A 9568-nucleotide genomic window follows, 5' to 3' on the forward strand; every position below is an offset into this window, starting at 1 on the left:
ACTACAGATGAAAATGTTTAGCTAATGGTTTCATTGTCAACAAAAGAATAGATTTGACAGCATATTTTATATCTAGAGAATTACTTTTATAAAATAAAAGTAATATAACTTTTTCATTTCTTTAGCCTCTCTTAAAGAGATCCTGTTACTTACATTTTAATATTCTATTGCTTCATATCATTACTTTTTCTTGTCATTAGTAGAAATAATAAATTCACTACTTACTGCACACTCTATTTACGTTAACTTTTCTGCAGATTCCTAATTTTTATTTGACAGAAGAAAGTAAGTTTTAGATATTAAAATATTAATGATTTTTCCATAAATCATTTTTTATTTCTAAAATTATAAACACATTTTAAAAACATATTTCTCTTAACACTACCATTATATTCTAAATACTACTACTATAAATTGAAGCCATTAAATATTTATATTTAAAAATAAAATATGATGATGAAATTAAGATTTTAAATCTTAATACTGCAAAGAGATAACTGTATTCTAACTTAATTATAGTTTGACACTGCAGCTTAAGAACATTAGGTATTTCAGATGAACATAGATCACCTGCTAACATGGATAACACTTATCTGAAAAAAATAAATGCAACTAATAAAGAAGCTGCTGAACATGCACTTCCTGACTGCAAAAACTCAAAATTATCATTAAAAAATAAAATTATCTTTTATAAAATCATGTTGAAATCGATTAGGATTATTGTATTCAACTGTGAAGCCTAGCGTCTCCAATGACTGCCAATGATTGGTAGCTATAGAACTGTCTCTCACAAGGCAGTCCTTGTTATTGCAGGTGTTAAGCCTACTGATATCCTTGCCACTGAGCACCAATTTTGTTATGATATGCCAAAAAGATAGACCAGGTGCACGCCAAAAATTCCATTCACAGCAGATCAGATTGAATGAATCGTCTGATGGCCATTACATGCATGGTATTTTCCCAGACATAAATCAGCATATTACTCAGTTTCTTTCTGGATATGATGCTTTTAGAGATAGTTGGCTAGGTTTGACTTGACTGGCTCAGGTTTATGTCCAGAATATAGAGTTGATGACAATGAACACCATGTTCAGTAAATCTTCCCAAAGTACAAAGCTAAACGTTTTGGAATAGTTAGAGAAGGGGCCCACTTGGGCACTTACTTGCCAAGATAGGCGTTTTGGCATTGAGCCCCAGTTAGTTAAGCAATTTGTTTTCAGGGTTAAGGTAGATTGTGTTAGTAACTCTGTGATGCAGCTACAGTGGAAGGGTGAAGGCACTGACCTCGCTTCCGAAAGTGGACCAGGTCAGGTAGAATTTTATAATTGAATTTCTTAATTCTCTTTGACAAATTAAGAAGTGGATTGGATGTCTGTAGGAGATAATAGTTGTTGCTACAATCAATATGTTTAAGAGGTAAGAGAATAAATTTTAGATGTTTCTGGTAGATTCAAAAAATAAATATTTGATATTAGTCTAGTTTGAAATTTAATTATAGGGAAAGGGTATTTGTGTCCTTTAGTGTTTGAGATAGGTGCGGAGATCGTGCTTGGGTGAAATGGTTAAACAGTTACTATAAAGGGCTAAAATTAGAGTACACGAGCTAAACTGGAAGAAGGTTAATACGAAGGTAACAGTAAAGTTGAGTAAATATACTAATGAAAATGTTTGCCAACCCATTTGCATCACTGGCATTCTGACAAAAGCCAAACTGATAACTGTGATATGTAATAAGAGTTTTTTTTGAAGATATCAAGGAACGCCATTTACAGGCGCCTACACAGTTTCAGGCTTGCTAACAGGTACTGAAAGTTGTTATTAAGTGTATGTGAATACCTACACACTATCGACTAAACCTCCACCCCTGTCTTCGCACCCTTCTTGGAACAGCTTAAGGAAGCACTTCATCAAGAAGGAGGGTGATACACCCTCACACATAGTCATACATCAATCATACACAGAGCAAGAAAAACAAGAATCACACACATCATGCCACAAACACACCAAACAGTTGCAACAGATCAACAAATACGCATCATACACATCAAGCACACAAGTCTTTCATATTACTTACCAGAGGCTGCCATAGGGTACACGGGCAGAGTGCCTCCAGTCTCACTGCACCTAGGTGATTTCCACATGCATGGGGAACCCCCTAGGCGCTCAGCAGAGGGCCTGTCCACCCCCGTACCCTCTGACGTTTTGTTCTCAAGTGAGACTCCTCCCATGCCCTTAGTTCTTCCATGATATTCTTTGTAAATCAAGAAGCCTTCCAGTTACTCTCTGATTCTAGTAGCACATCCTGGGCCTACTGAGCATGAACGTGGTCTCTCTATGGATGTTATTTAGCAATTCCACTCTCACTCAAATGAGAAAACACATACAAAGGAAAAAACACATCTCCTCCTCATCACAAACTGAGCAAGAATCAGAGTAGTCCAACCCAAATCTAAATAGGTAGAATCCCCCAAGGCCCACCAGGAAATGAGTCAAACAGTAATCAAGCGAGCCATGGAGTTGATCACACCATCTTCTGATAACTCTCACCAAACAGTGCGTCCATCGTTCCTTATCATCACTACCCCATCGCCGCTGCCACGAATCCATAAGTTCGTCCATCAGCATTCTTGTCTGCCTTTTCCTTTCAGCATGTGGTATTGGCCATAACTTCCGCAACCTCCTCCGGCGTTCTATTGCAAGATCAATCGGGAGGAGCCCAGCCAGCACCTCCACCGCAGCTTTGGAGACGGTTTGGTATGTAATCAGATTTTGAGAGTCTAAAAGATGACCTATGAAAAAGCCCATCACTGCTAAGGGGCACTATGAGAGGGGTGTGGTGACGGGATCGTCACAAGGCGAGTGCCTTCCCTTACAGGGATCAGGATGGATGTGGGAGGATGAGAGTACATCAAACATCAAAATTTCTGTTTCATTTTTTCTAATCAAAATATGTTTCTACATGTATTAAAGTATAAGTATTAGTCGTTTCTATACGTATTACAGACTTTAGTAAGTGAACCTTGGTGTGTGAGTAATGATACTTTCCACAAAATTTTTGAAGTTCCAATAATCATGGAGACAGAAATTTCAGCATAAAATAACAGGAATATTTTATAATGACATAATACAATGCGTTCGGAAGGTCGATTTGCAGTATGCTTTAGAAGTGGTGTATTCTGTTCTTTCGGCATTAGGTTGGTTGCTCTGTGAGTTCGTTGAGCATTGCACAGTAATAAACCAAGACGTCAGATATTGAGCTGTGATTGTAGGTGCTTCGTATCTTTTCGTGTTGTTTCGTTTATTGAAATCGATATTTGCGAAAAACGTAATGGTTCTTTAGGTAGAGGAACGCATTTTTCACACTGAACACGTCTTTCGTGAAGATGACAAGAATAATGATTTAGTGAAGCACAAAGTTTTTAAAAAGTTTCCAAACATTACTGTTCCTCACCACAATCCAGTTCGAATCAAAATTTCGGGTAATAGGCTCTGTTAAAGACACTGATCGAAGTGGAAGACCAACTAAACTAAACGACAAGGTGTTTGATATTTTGGATGCTATGGTCGAAAGCCCATCAAAGTCAATGCGTAAGTTAGCACAGCAGCAACATATCAAACTTGCTACCTCACATAAAGCTGTAAGAAAAGAACTGAAATTTTTCTCCTACAAACCAATATGTGTTCAAGTACCGAAACATACAGATCATGCCAAAAGACTAAATTATTGTCAATGGTTTAAACGTTTTATTGACCAAAATTCCGTAGGTATCCTCGACATTACGTTTTTTACAGATGAAGTTTTTTTCATCTGGGATGGTATATTAATTCACAAATTACACGACTGTGGTCGACAACTAACCCCCATGAATTAGACTAACAATCTTTACACGAAGCGAAAATTGGAATCTGGGTCGGTGTGAGTAGAACGCGCATTGTGGGTTCAATATTTTTGAAAATACAGTTAGTAGTGATAGTTATTGTGTGCTGTTTTAACAAACTTCATTAGTCAGTTAACAGAAGTGGGAACAATCACGGCTGGTTCCTACAAGATGGCGTCATAGCGCACACAGCTAACAGGTCAATGACGTTTTTACGAAATGCTTCAAGTGAACGAAACATTTCGAGGGGTTTGTGACCTGCACGGTCACCCGATCTGACTCCCCCAAATTATTTTCTATGGCGGCAGCGAAACAAGCAGTGTATCGCAACAGACCACGCACGATTGACAAACTAAAAACCGCAATAACGGCATACGTAAGAGACATTCAGGACATCAGCTGGTTAAAGTGTTTGAAAACAAATTAAAAGGTGTGTAGTGTTGTATTGATTTTGGAGGAGGTCATTTTCAACACCTTTTATAAATTATTCCAGTTATTGTAATATCCGTTTCTATAAAATAATGAAATAAAGATACAAAGTAATAATTAAGAAAGTTTCGTCATTACACTTCCATAATTCCAGTCCACAGCAACTTTCCGAATGCACTGTTGTTAATTAGCTATATCCTGTTAAATAATAAAAAAGAACTTTACAGGCTAAAAAGCAAAAGTGAGTAGATCTTCCTTTGCGATTCCTCTTATTAAAACCTTTAGATACCTGTATAGTAATAGTACTTGCATATAGTATTATCACAGTGTAAAAAATTAAGTCTGTTACAAAACAAATAATAATTAAAATTATTAATGTTCAATGATATCAGTATTCTGTTTTAAGAAAATTTAGTTATTAATTCACAGAAATTAGTCGTTTTCATTCTATTTCTGCTTATTCACTTTTTTAGTTTTTTTTATTCCCTCAATGAAGACATTTCTATTACACTGGTTATTGTAAATAGTTTAATGACAAAAAAAAGTGTACGTCTGAATCTCAGTTGACTCCCCCCCCCCCCCCCATAAAATGATCACTGGTAATTTTGTGGGCAGTCAGAGATTCTGTCCCGTTAAATTTTGATGTAATGTAAGGAAATTCAAGAGACATAAATTAAGCATGTATTTAAAATGTAGATATTTTTGTAATAGGTTGTAAACAACACAGTATTGTATTGGTATGTTTTGGTATATATGACAAAATATGAATTCACTCATAAAAGAATAAAAATAGGCATTCCTTAGTTTTATATTTCACTATCGATATATACAGATATACTATTAATATAATACAGAGTACGTTATGTATATAATAACATATAAGTTATGCATGTCGCCTACTTTCGCCTCTTAATGGATCAAATCACACTGGATTGAAACCTGATCGCTGTAGCATTGTTATCGACCAGTTATAAAAATATTTAAAATTTTAAAAGTAGTATACTCCCTTTTAAATCTGGAAATATAACAAACATAACTTTGTTTGAACCTGGCTGTTTCTAGAGTTATATATAAAATCAAATGAGTAATTCTCAACAACATCTTGCAACAGCAAAACGAATTTACTGAAATCTATTAAGATCTAGAAAATTATTAGCTTTACAGAAAATTTAAATATTAAATCCGTTTTTTAAATACAGTATACCAACAACATCGATCCTTGGGCACAGAAGTACATAAATGTCGGGAGGAATGCCTTGATTAAAAACAAACGAATATTTCATTTTTTAACGGTGAAAGATTAAAATTCTGCTGATTCGTGACCTACGATTTTTTGTTAATTACTTCATAAACGATAAGTTACTCAATCATTTTAAAATTCTCAATAATTTGTTGCAAAATAAAAAATCAATACTTTAATCAGTTATCTTAAAATTAGTTTTATTTATTTACAATAATTGTTATATTGTCTATTTATTGCATTTATTTTTATAAAAGCATAATAAATCTAACAATTTTACTCAGAATTAACTATTTACACAAATTCGTTTCAGAAATTGATTTTCATAAAAAGGAAACTAATAATTTACTGTAAGGTAATTATAATTATAATTATAATTAATAGGTTAAAATTTAGAAAAAATTAATAATGATACTAATTAATCGTAACAGGGATTAGTTGACAGTATACCTATCAGTAACGTTATTAAAGTGTCATTAATTGGTTCAGTAATACGCAAATAAACTGAATTGTATGAAAGGTCCAAGGACGATGGCCGTACATACTAGGTGTGTCCCCAACCAGGGTCAACCGGTGTGTGAACTGCTTACTTACAGTCACCACTAGGATGTGTTTGCTCTTATTCCTTATCTACTTAGCCTATAGCTTGTAGTATATATTGTACTAAAAATACTGTATATAACCTAGTACAGTTGTATTGTATAACGGGGATTGTTTCCCGACCTGTATGTTATTGTTAAATATGACCGCCTCCTATACTTCTTGGTTTCTATGATATAAAATATATACAAGGTCAGAGTATATATCATGTTGAGTTCGGTAAAAATTATTAAATAATACTGTTACAAAGACAGCCTATATTAAAATAAAGATAGCACTATTAACTAGAATATCGAATATTATGTTAGTTTATTATAAAATATTCAAATGTAAAACATAATATTCAGAAAATTTAATTCCTTTAAAAATTTAACGGATTTTCAGATTATGAAAAAGATATGAATCGATCTACTAATATTCGTTTTAAAATTAATTAAAAAAATAATATCATAAAAATTACTTTTTTTAAAAAAGTTTCACATTTAGTGTTACTGCTTAGCATCTTCAGATTACTGTTGGGTATCATTCTCACGCCATGATATGTAAAACATTGCACGGTTTTTCCGTTTTAAAAATCTATGCGGTTCTTTATACATATCTTTTTTAATACATTCAATTAGAAAAGATTTTTTCGAGCTTCCATAGTTTTTTAATATGGTCTTCCGATGTAGTTCAGAAATAAAAATCTGAAATAAACCGAGCACAATTCATTAGACTGAATTCTGAAGACTTTTGATGGGAAAATATGGGGAATCATACATCAGTAAACAATCGATATTCTTAGTTGTTTTTAAGGTTCATGTAATGATTCCTTACCACTTTACATATCTTATTCCGAAATTTTCTTTTTATGTTATTTATTTCACGTTTCTGTTTCTCTGCACTGATTTGGCTGTGTATGTATCAAATATGTTTCGCAAAAGAAGTAAGAATCATAAAATATTTTTAGCTGATGAAATTTTGGTTGCAACATATTTTCGTGATAGGCACTTTTTAGTATACGTGATGTATTTTACGTACGTACGTTATTAGTATTATAAATTTGGTATTCTATACAAAAAAAAAAAAACACTTTTAATTATAACTTCGTTAATTAAAATTACAGCATGCGACGAATTTCGCATTTTCATGATGATGATGATTATTATTTATCTATTTTTTTAAATGCACTTTTATTAAATTCGTTTTTACTATTTTCTTATCTCAAAATAAATATTCTTTTTATAAGCATAAAAATTTAAGGAAAAAATTATAATTTAGTTGATCGATTGCTTTTGTGTTTTATATTCGTGTAACTGAAATAGCAACGTACCTATATATGACAAATATTAAATTAAAAGAATTAAGCCACTCATTATCTTACCTTGTAAAATTATTTTGCGGTTTAAATTAATTTTACTGTATTTTTTGTATTCATTATTCTGAGAAAGGTTAAAGTTGAAAATAAATAAGAATAAAACCAAATGATAGAAAGGAGAATCATAAGTAATTAAAATGTTAAAATAGCAGTTAATAAATATTTTTTTTTTGGAAGACTAGTATTAAACACCGCTTTCTTTCTAGTATTAAATAAATTTGTTATTATTAAATTAAGAGACATTTTAAAAAGTATTTATATGAATTGCATTTCTCTATTGCAGAAAAAATGGAAAATAGTTTATCAGTAGAAGATTTTGAACTGTATTGTTACAGGAGAATGTTTAAAATAAGTATATTGTATTGCTGATGAAAATAATGAAGTTAGTTGAGTATACAGAGTGTATCACGAAGTTCTCCCCGGACTTTTATAATCTATTATACTCGTGAAAATAATGGAAAAATGCATATAAAAATATGTCATAAAATGCTTCATACGAGTTACGGCTAGTGAAACCTTTCGCTCGAATTTCAGCTATCCCGATGAAATAAGGTCGTACTGGCATTTTTAGGATCTTAAGTAAGGAACAGAATTAGTGATTTTTTAGATTTCTTCTGAAAAATAGAATAAAATGGTGCAAGAACCGTATCTGCAGAAATTTTTGAGAAATCTCAGGTTAAAACCAGTAAATTAGGGTAATAATTTTTTTTAATGTTTGACGTACAATAACTCTGTTAAATGGGTAATAAACAGATAAAATTTTTAAACAAAACTTGTAGAGAATTTAATTATGAACAAAATGGAGTAAGATAAGTTGAATAAAATAAAGAAAAGTTAGAAAAAATTGAATTTTATTTAGAAACTGTACACCAGACCAAAAGTGCATTTACATATCACTTTACAGTAAATGTACAAAAATAAGCCCGACATTTTAAACATATTTCTTGGTATACTTCTGTACTGCTTTTGTTGCTCTTTTTAGTTGTTCAAGGCTTTCCATAAGTTGCTCAGCCGCATCCATAATGCAGACAATTAATTCCTCACGAGAATATATTTTTGTTTTGTGTACAATATTTTTCATCCATCTCCGACGCAAAAATCTAAAGGTGTTAGATCAGTCGATCTTGGTGGCCAGCAATGTGGACCTCCACGACTAATCTATTTCATGAAATGATGATTTAAGTGAGTGGAAACCGGACAAGAGAAGCGCAGAGGCGCGCCGTCGTGCTAGAAGTACGATGTACTTTGCGTCTCGGCGCTAGAGGAAATCTTCAAGCAGCTGCGGCAATTCTGCTTGAAGCAAGTGCAAATATAGATCTCAGAATTTACGCGGCAAGGTAATATGAACAATCCAAACGCTGATTATGAAGAAAGCCGCACAGTACATTGAGGCTAAATCGGTGTTGAAATAGAGGATTTCAACAACGTTTCATGAAGATTTACTTCTGCCCATGTATGCTCATAAGATTTTTGTGTTTTTTACCCATTTAACAAAGTTATGTATTCAAACGTAAAAAACATGGTTTTTCCCCCTCGTTTATTGGTTTTCACCATAAATTTCTCAAAAAATACTGCAGATACGGTTCTGGATTTATTTTATTCGATGTTTCAGGTCAAAGCCCATAAGAAATCACTAATTCTGCCTCTTAATTAACGTCCTAAAAATGTCAGTTCGACCTCATTTAACCGGGGTAGCTGAAATCCAGAGCGAAATCTTTCACTAGCCGTAACTCGCAGACGAAGCATTGTTGGACGTACGTTTACGTGAACTTTTTCCATTATTTTCACGAGTATAATAGGTTAAGAAAGTTCCGGCAGAACTTTGTCATACTCTGTACATTAAGACATCAAGAGTTAGTGAAATTAAATAGAAAGAAAAAGTATGTAGTAAAATAAATACATAATCAGCTAACGATTGGAATATATAAAACAGATAACTAAGGAAATAGGATGCAGAATAAAGGAAATATTTAAAAACTTAGCGTAAAACAGAAAGACGAATATCATAAAACTAGTCAAAGCACTGATATAAGTACTTTTTCTACAATTTTGGTTGTTAATTAC

Source organism: Lycorma delicatula, chromosome 3, assembly GCF_047948215.1.
Source record: "Lycorma delicatula isolate Av1 chromosome 3, ASM4794821v1, whole genome shotgun sequence".
NCBI classification, from domain to species: Eukaryota; Metazoa; Arthropoda; class Insecta; order Hemiptera; family Fulgoridae; genus Lycorma; species Lycorma delicatula.